Source organism: Cetorhinus maximus, chromosome 2 (genome assembly GCF_964194155.1).
Source record: "Cetorhinus maximus chromosome 2, sCetMax3.hap1.1, whole genome shotgun sequence".
Lineage (NCBI taxonomy): Eukaryota > Metazoa > Chordata > Chondrichthyes > Lamniformes > Cetorhinidae > Cetorhinus > Cetorhinus maximus.
In genome coordinates, this window is record NC_135880.1 from 60,713,319 (window position 1) to 60,726,174 (window position 12,856).

At 43.0% G+C, this 12,856-nt stretch overlaps 1 protein-coding gene and 1 long non-coding RNA gene across 13 annotated transcripts in view; both read right to left on the bottom strand.

The window, feature by feature from the left end:
* Positions 1-12,856, bottom strand: part of arb2a (ARB2 cotranscriptional regulator A) — a 918,141-nt gene that overhangs the window by 179,737 nt on the left and 725,548 nt on the right. The window lies entirely within an intron of this gene.
* Positions 1-12,856, bottom strand: part of LOC144694598 (uncharacterized) — a 40,241-nt gene that overhangs the window by 6,463 nt on the left and 20,922 nt on the right. For 9 of the 12 annotated variants that reach the window (XR_013579781.1, XR_013579784.1, XR_013579794.1 and 6 more), the window contains one exon: positions 10,612-10,678. The exons of the other annotated variants lie outside the window; for them this stretch is intronic. This is a non-coding gene — a long non-coding RNA (uncharacterized LOC144694598). The remainder of the gene's footprint in view (positions 1-10,611; positions 10,679-12,856) is intronic. 12 annotated transcript variants of the gene reach the window in all.

Here is a 12,856-nt window from a genome sequence, read left to right on the forward strand (position 1 = left end):
AGCTCAACAAAGGTTTTAACAAATTTAGAAAAACCACATCAGTCCTGCAACAAACAAAAAGTGTTGAATTACGACTGTGTAGTGAAATAATGTAAACACTATAGTCAGAATATTCCATTAAACACAGCAATCCAGTGAAGTAGTTAAATGTAATTTCAGACACTTTCAACATAGCAACAAGGATGATTACAATCTAATGTCTCCACAGATGCTGAAGTGAACTGAGGAACCTAATAAGTGTAACAATACATAATAGTGGCCTACATCATGCAATTATTCTGTGTGCACACACCCCTCCTCAGTAGCTCTCCAGCCTGATTCCTTATAAGCCTGTTATTCATACAGATTCAAAATCTGCCAGTGAGTTTGTGGGGACTACACAAAATCTGAAGAGTGAAGTCAAAAACCAATGGAGTTTTATTGAAGCTTTTCCCACATAGCTACAATTTACAGGTCACATGTAAACTTCCTTTTGATACTTGCTTCATGTTCTTTGGCATGCTTTTATTGCTCTTCTGCTGAGTATTGGTAACATCACAGGGTATCATTCATGCTCTGAAAACTATTATCCGATAATGCTTTTCACTGGTAACTGAATGGGGGCTGACTTCATTCTGTAATATTTACAGAACAGATTCTTAGAATTACAAGAGTGTTTCTGAGTGCTGACTGAGCTCATGACCTATTCATGCAAAAGTTGCTTCTTTTTCTCCCTTCCTAGTTTAGAGACACTTAAAAAATATATTTTACTGAACTCCATTAAGAATATTCCTCATTTTTGCAATGTTGTAACATGACAGAGTTTCACTACACTGCTAGAATGCAGCATCATATGTACTCAGCACTTAGTTCAACAAGTCGCACATTGCAGGCAGCTCACCTGACAACTCTCTCAGCCAAGATAAGAAGCATGAAATAAGAGAAAATACACAGTAACAATAAAGTCCCAGAATTCTGATCATGGATAAGATGGAATGCTGGCAGATCTCCGGACTGGAGGTTGCAAAATGGAGTGTACTTTGGTTATGCTGGGATCTTTTGCTAACCCCCTAAGTCCTTAAGAAGCCTGAGTGGAACTCTCACTAGCTGAAAGGCCCAGGAGCTCTGCAGCCAAAGGCAATTGATCCCAGATGGGATTGATTACCTTGTTTGTCTCAGCAAATGGCTCCTTTCAGAGTTAAAAATATTCTTTGCTATGTTTTCTTAGGTCTAGGAGGGCCTCAGGGAACTTATGGTGAAGGGGCTGTGAGTGGCTCTGTCTTATTGGAGCAAGCACCACTGAAGCAGTCTTGTTGGCGACTCACTCTGTTCATGTAAATAACCCCATCCCTGAAACTTGGGATGGGGTACACTTGTTACTTGATGGGGAGATTAAGGTTCTACTCCATAACTCTTCCATTAGTGGGTCAGCCCCAGCAGGAATGCTAAATCTCTGAATGTATCTAGATTGTTACCATTGCATCAATATAAGACCATTTTAATGTACATCAATGTGAAAGGGGCAGTTGTGCTGTGAAGTTGACAGCTAAGTGTATCAAAGCCAAGTGCTACAAAACCTAATAATATTGTGAATTTTTTCCAATGTTTCTACAACTGAGTGAAATTGGACACCCTCACCCATCCTTTTCTAACATTAAAATGAGGGAACATAGCATAATGCGTGTAGCCAAACAGACATACACATTTATTTCTAAATTCAATGTAAGGTGCAGCTGACAGAATAACTCAGCTAACAATGGTCTAAGGATACTGGTTTAAGGTATTCATTGTATAAGTTTAGCATCAGATTCCTTTTTTCTGTTTCACATTAGGAATCCAGCTAAGTCTCCACCGGTGCTCATGAGGAATTGCAAACACAAATCTACATCATTTTTCCCACAGTACAGAGCCGCAACCCCAAGCAGCACTTAGGAAGAGATGAAGTGGAAATTGTTATTAACAGAACTTGTAAAATTCAGAACTTCAGAACTGAGGGTGATCTGATAGAAGGCTATAAGATTATGAATGCTAGAGATGGACGAGATGTTTCACTTGTGGAGGGTCCAAAGCCAGAGGGGATAAACACAAAATAGTCACTCATAAGTCCCATAGCAAATTCAGAAGAAACTTCTTTACCCAGAGAGTGGTTAGAATCAGGAACTCACTACCACATGGAACAGCTGAGGCAAATAGCATTGATACTGGTGGTGGTGTGCCACAGATCACTCAGGGAGTCCAAGTTGCTGTGGCAACATACATTTTATATTCTGGAGCTATGGATAGTGATGGTGGAGGCTCCAACTTCTTTACATCACATGGCATGTATTGAAAGGATTTGAAGGCTGATAATCAACCTGTTTGGCTACATTGTGCGCATTGGCCATCAAGTCCTGGGATAGATCTCGAACCCAGAGCTTCTGACTCAGAGGCAGGGACGCTACCTACTGCACCACAATGCCTACATGTTGATACTGTTAAGTCGAAGGTAAATAACCACATGAAGGAGAAAGGACTAGAAGATTGCATTGGTAGGAATAGATGAAGAGGCGTAGGAGGAGGCTTGTATAGAGCATTAACCGTGGCACGGATGCACTGAGCCAAATGGTATATTTCTGTGCTGAACATTCTGTGTGATTCTATGTAAGTATTGATGCTTCTTGGTTTGTGTGTGGAGGGAGGGACAGCACAGCTGTACCATACGAGGAAGAATATCTTCAAGGCACATGAGTCAAGGGGTCAATTTTAATTTTGGCATTTATTACAAATTTGATTGTAAAGCTGTTTAGAATAGTGGTATGTTGGAAATTCATAACTATCAGCAGAGATTCAGAAGTCCTGCAAAGAGATGTGACGATTATCCCTGTCGATTTACACATGATATGCTAATGTCCAAAGACACATTGGGTTGTAACTTCCGAGCTTCCCAAAGTCGGCTTTGGGGGAGTACCCCAAAGATGCGCTGGGGAATCCCTTTCAGAACTTAACAGGTAAAGGTTTGCATGGCAATTGCCCAGAAATGCACACTTCCTCTGGGCAATTGCCCTGCGTCAGGCACCATCTGAAAATGTGATTTTAAACCACAAACTTTGGATGATTCCAGCTGTGTTAAACAATTGGTTACCAGAAAAATTTAGAATAATTAAAACCTCTTCTAACTTCTGGGTAACTATTGTAAAGAGCCAGACTGACCCCATCCCACCAACTCCATGGGACTCTACCCCACATCATTGAGCCACTGGGGGTCTCTCCCCACAATCTGACTACCATAAGATGTATAAGCGGATGTAGGCTATTTGGCCCATTGAGTCTGCTCGCCATTCAATGAGATCATGACTGATCTAAGAATCCTCTGCTCCACTTTCCTGCCTTTTCCCCATAACCCTTGACTCCCTTACTGATTAAAAATCTGTCTATCTCAGCTTTGAATATACTTAATGACCCAGCTCCTACAGCCCTCTGCAGTAAAGAATTCCACAGATTGACTACCCTCTGAGAGAAGAAATTCCTCCTCATCTTTGTTTTAAATGGGCACCCCCTTACTCTGAGATTATGCCCTCTGGTCCATCCCTCTGTCTCTATCCCTCCATCTCCCATAAGAGGAAACGACCTCTCAGCATCTACCCTGTCAAGCCCCCTAAGAATGTTACATGTTTCAATAAGGTCGCCTCTCATTTTTTTAAACTCCAATGAGTACAGGCCCAACCTACTCAACCTCTCCACATAAGAAAATCCCTCCATCCTCAAGATCAACCTAGTAAACCTTCTCTGGACTGCCTCCAATGCCAGTATATCTTTCCTTAGATAAGAGGACCAAAATTGTTCACAATATTCTAGGTGTGGTCTAATTAGTGCCTTGTATAGTTTTAGCAAGACTTCCCTATTTTTATACTCCATTCCCTTTGAAATAAAGGTCAACATTCCATTTGCCTTCCCTATTACCTGACTGAACTTGAATTCATGCACAAGGACCCCCAAATCCCTCTATGTTGCAGCTTTCTTCAGTCTTTCTCCATTTAAATGATATTCAGCTCCTCTATTCTTCCTGCCAAAGTGCATAACCTCACACTTTCCCACATTATATTCCATCTGCCACATTTTTGCCCACTCGCTTAACCTGTCTACATCCCTCTGTAGACTGTTTGCATCATCCTCACCACTTGCCTTCCAGCATATTTTTATGTCATCCACAAACTTGGAGATAGTACATTCACTTCCCTCATCCAAGTCATTAGTATATTGTAAATAACTGCGGCCCCAGGACTGATCCCTGTGGCACTCCACTAGTTACAGGTTGCCATCCTGAAAATGCCCCCCTTATCCCAACTCTCTGCCTTCTATTAGTTAGCCAATCCACTATCCATGCGAATATACTACCGTTAACACCAAGAGCCCTTATCTTTTAAATGACCTTATGTGTGATATCTCATCAAACGCCTTTTGGAAATCCAAATATATTACATCTACTGGTTCCCCTTTATCTGCCTTGCTTGTTATCTCCTCAAAGAATTCTAATAAATTTGTCAGGCATGATTTCCCTTCATGAAGCCATGCTGACTCTGCTTGATTAGATTATGCATTTCTAAATGCTCTGCTATTACATCCTTTATAATAGACTCCAATATTTTCCCAATGACAGCTGTTAAGCTAACTGGCCTATAGGTACCTGCTTTTGTCTCTCTCCCTTTTTGAATAAGGGTGCTACATTGGCAGTTTTCCAATCCTCTGGGACTTTTCCAGAATCTAAGGATTCTTGGAAGATTACTACCAGTGCATTCACTATCTCTGCAGCTATTTCCTTTAATATGCTAGGATGCAACCCATCAGGTCCAGGTGACTTATCGGCCTTTAGCCCCATTAGTTTCCCTAGTACTTTTTCTCTAGTGATAGTTATTGTATTGTATTTATTTCCTCCCCCTCTTTTGCCCCATTATTATTTAGTATTTTTGGCATGCTACTAGTGTCTTCCACAATGAAGGCTGATGCAAAGTATTTATTCAACTCCTCTGCCGTTTCTTGATTCCCCATTTCTATTTCCCCAGCCTCATTCTCTAAGGCCTCTCTCTTCCTTGATCTTGACCTCTCTCTTCCTTTTTATATATTTAAAGGAGCGCTTACTGTCCATTTTATATTACTTGCTAGTTTGCCCTCAAAGTTTATTTTCTCCCTCTTTATTATTTTTTGGTCATCTTCTGTTGGTTTTTAAAAGTTTCCCAATCCGCTATCTTACCACTAATCTTTGCCACATTGTATGTTTTCTTTCACTTTGATACTATCCTTAATCTCCTTGGTTAACAATGGTTGGTTTATCCCCTTCCTACAATCCTTCTTCCTCACTGGGATATATCTTTGTTGTGAGTCATGAACTATTTTCTTAAACGTCTGCTATTGTTCATCAACCGTCTTTTCTGCTAAACTGCTTTCCCAGTCCACTCCAGCCAACTCTACCCTCATTCCATTGTAATTACCATTGTTTAAGTTTAGCACAGTTGTTTCCGAACTAAGTTTCTCACTCTCAAATAGAATGCTAAATTCCACCATGTTATGGTCACTGTTTCCTATGAGATCTTTTAATAAGAGATCATTTATTAAACCTGTCTCATTACACATTACCAGATCCAAAATAGCCTGATCCCTGGTTCGATCTACAACATATTGTTCTAGGAAACTATCCCGAATACATTGTATGAATTCTTGCTCATGGCTACCTTTGCCAATTTGATTTTCCAAATCTACATGAAGATTAGAGTCACCCACGATTAATATAGTGCCTTTTTTACATGCCCTCATTATTTCCTGATTTATCCTCTGTCCAACAGCATAGCTACTGTTAAGGGGCCTATAGACTACTCCCACCAGTGTCTTCTTCCCCTTTTTATTTCTTACCTCCACCTATATGGATTCCACATCTTTCAATCCAAGATCATTTCTTGCCATCGTACTTATTCCATCTCATACTAACAATGCTACCCCACCACCCTTTCCTTCCTGCCTGTCCTCTTGAAAAGTCACACACCCCTGAATATTTAGTTCCCAGCTTTGATCTCCTTGTAACCATGTCTCCATAATGGCTATAGAATCATGCCCATTAACCTCCATTTGTGCCGTTAATTCATTTATTTTGTTTCGAATACCACGTGCATTTAAGTAAAGAGCCATTAATTTTGCCTTTTTACCAGTTTTCCCCCTTTGACCCTATTTGCTGCTGTTTTTTCATGTTTGTACAATCTGGGTATCATTACCTAAATAGCTGCCCTGCAATGCCGCCATATCCTTTTGCTTTGTAAGCCTACTTATCCCCTCTCCAGAACCCTCCCCCCCTCTATTTAGTTTAAAGCCCTCTCTACAGACCTAGTTATTCAATTCGTCAGGATACTTATCACAGCAAATGGTTCAAGTGAAGCCCATCCCACTGGAATAGCTCCCTTCTACCCCAGTACTGATGCCAGTGCCCCATGAACTGAAACCTATTCCTCCCACAACAATCGTTGAGCCACGCATTTAACTCTTTGACTTTATTTACCTTATGCCAGTTTGCCCATGGTTCAGGTAATAATCCCGAGATTATTACCTTGAGACTCCCCCCACTAACCACCCTTTCATGGTATTCATCAACACTCCCGGCTCCCCATGGAATTCCCCCCACCCCGGCCAGACACCCCCTACAGGGCTGAGCCTCCTCACCAACCCAACCGAACTCCCCTCCTGTCCGCAGGCCCGACACCAGACCAACCCAAACGGGCCAGACCCCTACAGGCCCCAACCCCCAACACAACCGGACGCCCCATGCAGGCCCAACCCTGCCCCCTCCCAACCAACTCCCCATCCTCACCCACCAACACCCCCCCACAAGGTCCAACCATTCCCACCCACCAACCATCGAGGTCCCCCACCCTCTACCCCTCACCCCCACACCCCCAACTCTGGGCTTCAGAGACAGCTACGCTTCCTGGATCTTGCCCAGCTTGAGTCAAAAGGCCGGGTGAGACAGGCACGGAAGAAAGTCCACACAAGTAATTGGGCACGGAGTAGCAATCCGAAGCTGATTGCCAATCCGAAGAAGTTACGGCCCATTATAGCAGGAACTCACCAAACATGGTAGGAAAAAATAAAGATCACGAGGAGGAATATGTAGGTCCTGTTAAATATAATTGAATAAAATGCATCAGGGTTGGTTTGGTTGGGATGGTATATTGTTTCACAAAAACAAAATTTGACAATAAGTAACCACTGAATACTGCATCCAGTTTGCTGGACACCGTTCAAAACACTGGACAATTAATTTAAATGGCACATCCTGTAGCATAAAGGAGATGTTGGGGAGAGAGATACCTCACTCACACAATGAGTAAAATGTGTTCAGGGGAAGTGGCAGTGGTTGCAGGGGTGCAGTGGTAATGTTCACTGCGCTGGTAATCCAGAAGCCCAGGCTACTGCCCTGGGGAGATGGGTTCAAATCCCACAATGGCTGCTGGTGGAATTTAAATTCAATTAACAAAATATGGAATTAAAAAGCTAGTCTCAGTAATGGCAACCAAGCTATCGTCATTTCTCAAAAAACTCATCTGGGTCACTAATGCTCTTTAGGAAAGGAAATCTGCTGCCCTTACATGTGACTCCAGGCTCACAGCATGTGGTTGACTCTTAAATGCCCTCTACAATAGCTTTGCAAGTCACTCAGTTGTATCAAACCACTACAAAGTCAAAGAGGAATGAAACTGGAAGGATGACCTAGGCACTGGAAAGGACAACGGCAAACTCAGCCCTGTTGACACTGCAAAATCCTCCATACTAATGGCTGGGGGTTTGTGCCAAAACTGGGAGAGCTGTCCCACTGTGTCAAGCAATAACCTGACATAGTCAGACTCAATAATCATACCTGACAATGTCCCAGACATTACATCCCTGAGTATGCCCTGTTCCACCAGCAGAGATGGTGGCACAGTGGTATGCAGTCAGGAGGGATTTACTCTGGGAGTTTTCAGCATTGACTCTGGACCCCATGAAGTCTCATGGCATCAGGTCAAACATGGGCAAGAAAACCTCCTGCTGATTACCACTGCCTCACCCCTCAACTGAATTGGTACTCCTCCATGCTAAACACAGTTTGGAAGAAGCACATTGGGTAGCAAGGGTGCAGAATGTGCTCTGGGTGGGGGACTTCAATGTCCATCACCAGGAGTGGCTCGGTAGCACCACTACTGACCGAGCTGGCTGAGTCCTAAAGGACATAGCTGTGAGACTGGATTTGCAGTAGGTGGTGAGGGAAAAACATACTTGACCTCATCCTCACCAACCTGCCTGCCGCAGATGCACCTATCCATGACAGTATTGGTAGGAGTGACATCTCAGTCACTGGGGAGACAAATTCCTGCCTTCACATTGAGGATTCCCTCCATCATATTGTGTGGCAATACCACAGTGCTAAATGGGATAGATTTTGAACAGATCTAGCAACTCAAGACTGTGCGTCCATGAGGCGCTGTGGGCCATCAGCAGCAGCAGAATTGTACTCGAACACAATCTGTAACCTCATGGCCTGGCATATCCCCGGCTCTGCCACTACCATCAAGCCAGGTGATCAACCCTGGTTCAATGAAGAGTACAGGACGACATGCCAGGAGCAGCAACAGGCATACCTAAAAATGAGGTGCCAACCTGGTGAAGCTATAACACATGACTACTTTTGTGCCAAACAACATAAGCAGCAAGTGATAGACAGAGCTAAGCAATCCCATAACAAACGGATCAGGTCTAAGCTCCGCAGTTCTGCCATTCAGTCGTGAATGGTGGTGGACAATTAAACAACTCACTGGAGGAGGAGGCTCCACAGATGTCCCCATCCTCAATAATGGAAGAGCCTAGCACATCAGTGCAAAAGATAAGGCTTAAGCATTTGCAACAATCTTCAGCCAGAAGTGCCGAGTGAATGATCCATCTCAGCCTCCTCCGGAGGTCCTCAGCATCACTGATGCCAGTCTTCAACCAATTTGATTCACTCCATGTGATATCAAGAAACAGCTGAAGGCACTGAATACTGCAAAGGCTATGGGACCAACCACTTTGACTTTCCCTCCATCATAAGTTCAGAAGTGGGGATAGTCACTGATGATTGCACAATGTTCAGCACCATTCGCAACCCCTCAGATACTGAAGGTATTTGCATATATATGCAGCAAGACCTGGTCAGCCTTCAGGCTTGGGATATTTATTTTTTATTCATTCACAGTATGTGGGCTTTGTTGGCTGGGCCAGCATTTATTGCCCATCCCTAATTGCCCTTGAGAAGGTGGTGGTGAGCTGCCTTCTTGAACCGCTGCAGTCCATGTGGTGCAGGTACACCCACAGTGCTGTTAGGAATGGAGTTTCAGGATTTTGACCCAGTGACAGTAAAGGAACGGAGAAATATTTCCAAGTCAGGATGGTGAGTGACTTGGGGGTGAACTTCCAGGTGGCAGTGTTCCCATCTATCTGTTGCCCTTGTCCTTCTAGATGGTAATGACCGTGGGTTTGGAAGGTTGAATTCCTGCAGTGCATCATGTAGATGGCACACACTGTGTGTCGGTGGTGGAGGGAGTGAATGTTTGTGGATTTGGTGCCAATCAAGCGGATTGCTTTGTCCTGGATGGTGTCCAGCTTCTTCAGTGTTGTGGGAGCTGCACTCATCCAGGCAAGTGGGGAGTATTACATCACACTCCTGACTTGTGCCTTGTAGATGGTGGACAGGCTTTGGGGAGTCAGGAGGTGAGTTACTCGTCGCACGATTCCTAGACTCTGGCCTGCTCTTGTAGCCACAATGTTTACAGGGCTAGTCCAGTTCAGCTTCTGGTCAATGGTAACCCCCAGGATGTTGATAGTGGGGGGATTCAGTGATGGTAATGCCATTGAACATCAATTGGCGATGGTTGGATTTTCTCTTGTTGGAGATGGTCATTGCCTGACACTTGTGTGGCGCAAATGTTACTTGCTACTTATCAGCCCAAGCCTGGATGTTTTCCAGGTCTTGCTGCATTTGGACATGGACTGCTTCAGTATCCGAGGAGTCACGAATGGTGCTGAACATTGTGCAAGCATCAGTGAACATCCCCACTTCTGACCTTATGATGGAAGGAAGGTCATTGATGAAGCAGCTGAAGATGGTTGGGCCTAGGACACTACCCTGAGGAACTCCTGCAGTGATGTCCCGGAGCTGAGATGACTGACTTCCAACAACCACAGCCATCTTCCTTTGTGCTAGGTATGACTCCAACCAGCAGAGAGTTTTCCCCCTGATTCCAGTTTCGCTGGGACTCCTTGATGCCACACTAGGTCAAATGCAGTCACTCTATCATTCTATGATGATTATGTCAGGCTGTTGCTTGACTAGTCTGTGTCTTGACTAGTTTGTGAGACAGCTCTCACAATTTTGGCACTGGATTTGCAGGATCGACAGGTGTTGAGTTTGCCATTGTTGCTTCTGGTGCCTCGGTTTCATTCCTTTTTTAAGGCTTTCTAGCAGTTTGATACAACTGAGGGGAATTTACAAGTGTCACCCAAGTAAGGAAGGCAGATTTCCTTCTCTAAAGGGCATTAGTGATGGGTACAACAATTGTTTCACAGTCATTCCAGTCAAAACCAAGTCCCCCAGAGGATTACCTTGAGGTGTCTAGATTACTAGCCCAGTTACCATTACACCATCGCCTCCTCCCAACTCCAGCAGCATCTGTGGAGAGATAAACAGAGTTAACATTTCACGTCAACAACCTTCTGTCAGAAGTTGAAGAAGTTAGGGAGGTAAAAGGTTTTAAGCAAGTACAGAGGGGAGATGCAAGGTTGGAGCAAAAGGGAAGGTCTGTGAGATGGTGGAAGGCAGAAGTGGTTCAATAACAAAAGGTATGATGGAGCAAGGCAAAAGGAGATGGTATGAATTAAGTAAAGAAACAAAAATTGGAACTACCAGAGGTGTAATTGTGAAATAACAGAATCCATGACTAACCTAGATTATAACATAGGTTAGAAATTAGGTTATCAAATATAAGAAGCATCAGTAAAACAGTCACTTTTTTGGTCATGGCCTGTTTCTTAAGATGCAGTTTTCTGTCATTTCTGTGCCAATTTGCAGCAGTTTTGATGACAAAGTAGCAGCATAACATCAGAATTGGGTCCTCTTCTGATTGCACAATGCACTTAGACTGGGTAATATGAGGTTTCTTTAAGAATGCTGCCTCCCAACTACTCAGCATCATATGAAATAGACTTAGTGTAGCATGAAACTGAGCCTAAAAAGAGCTTAGGCAGTCTAACTGGACATTCCCAACTGTCCAATAAAAATATTATTGGCTGCTGCGTGGTTTACACATGGACAGCACTCTCTCCTGACTGGTAGAGTGAGATTTTCAGTATAATATTTCAATCTCTACAGTTATTGGTCTCAGGCCACCAGTGCAACATAACTGTAATCTTAGTGTTGACCCAAGTATTATATAAACCCTATGCTAAAGTTGCATGATTAAGTCTTAAGCAGGTCAGCGCATGTGTCAGTGAGTATGTGTTTTAGGATGGTTGGTGACTTACATTAGACGCATGATAGTTATTATATTTGCACTTTTTATTTTAATGAATGATATAAAAGTGATTATTTTCAACACTTTAATGGTGAAGGTCAAAATATCATTGAAACAATGTAAACAAATGATAGTTTCTAATTCAGTTTCCTTTGAAGAATTTATATTATTTAAAATCTAGTGTTTGTAATATTACATCTTAATATTGTGTGATTGTAGCAAGTCTCTAATATGTGGTGCCATATACCAATCAAAGCCCGACATTAATTCATACTAACAACATAATGATAGAGCAATCAAAGTGTTGAGGGGTGGGGGAGTGGATGAAATCAAGCTATTTTCAGTTGTCATGATAATTTCACATTCCCTCTCTCCTTAATTCTCCATTCTAGGCATTTTATCTATTCTGCCTAATCTCTGCTTTGTCCAAGGTCCATCATCCTGAATGTTCAAGCTCTGAAACACCCTCCTCTCAGGCTCACCTTGGATGTTTCAACTCCACTGCACTCACTCCCTCCAAGTCCCACCCCAAGTGATCCATTCCTCACATCTGGTCCAAAACTTCAATCCCCTAAAGTTGATATAAAAACTGCTTCTACTCAGCTACCTGATAGTATCTCTAACAATGTTATTCACCCCCTCCTGTCACATGTCCTAACATCCCCCCAAGCCTGCAAATTCTTTCCTGTTGGGACCACCAATGATACCATGGGAACTTTCCAAATAAAATATAAAATATGTTCTTGTAACATTTTAGATTTGGTACAGAGATATGGCTGCACTTCTCAGAGAGTTAAACAAATAATGCACACCTCAAAGAGTTAATATGCAAGAACTGTTCCAGTCTGTAATAAACTGACAGAAATGGTGATAACTTTGCTCTAGTATATACCAACTTGGTGACACTCTCCATATGTTTTTTTCCCTGACTGCGAATGAGGCCCGATTCAAACCATCTGCCTTAAGGCAAGGGGTGAGTGATAGCACCCACAACGCATTGGTCCTGTCTCAGTTAATGACTACTCCAGAAACAAAGCAAGCCACTGTTGAGGGAAACAGCTCAAACCACAATGCCTCATCATCTGATCTACTTGCGGGGAGAACAGGCCTCTGACAGCAACCAGCAGTCATAACATCCAGCCAAGTGAACGGTTGAAAAGCATTCTTACAGAAGAGATTCTACAGTCAGGTATGGAGGAAAACAGTTAAATTAAGAATGGTTTGATGCTTTCCTCCATCACTAACCAGTGTTGATGAAATTAAAAGAGTCTGTGCTATGGATAAGTGTCAGTTTACAAGCAGAACCAGAACCACAGCCAAATATCCCTTTTTGGGAC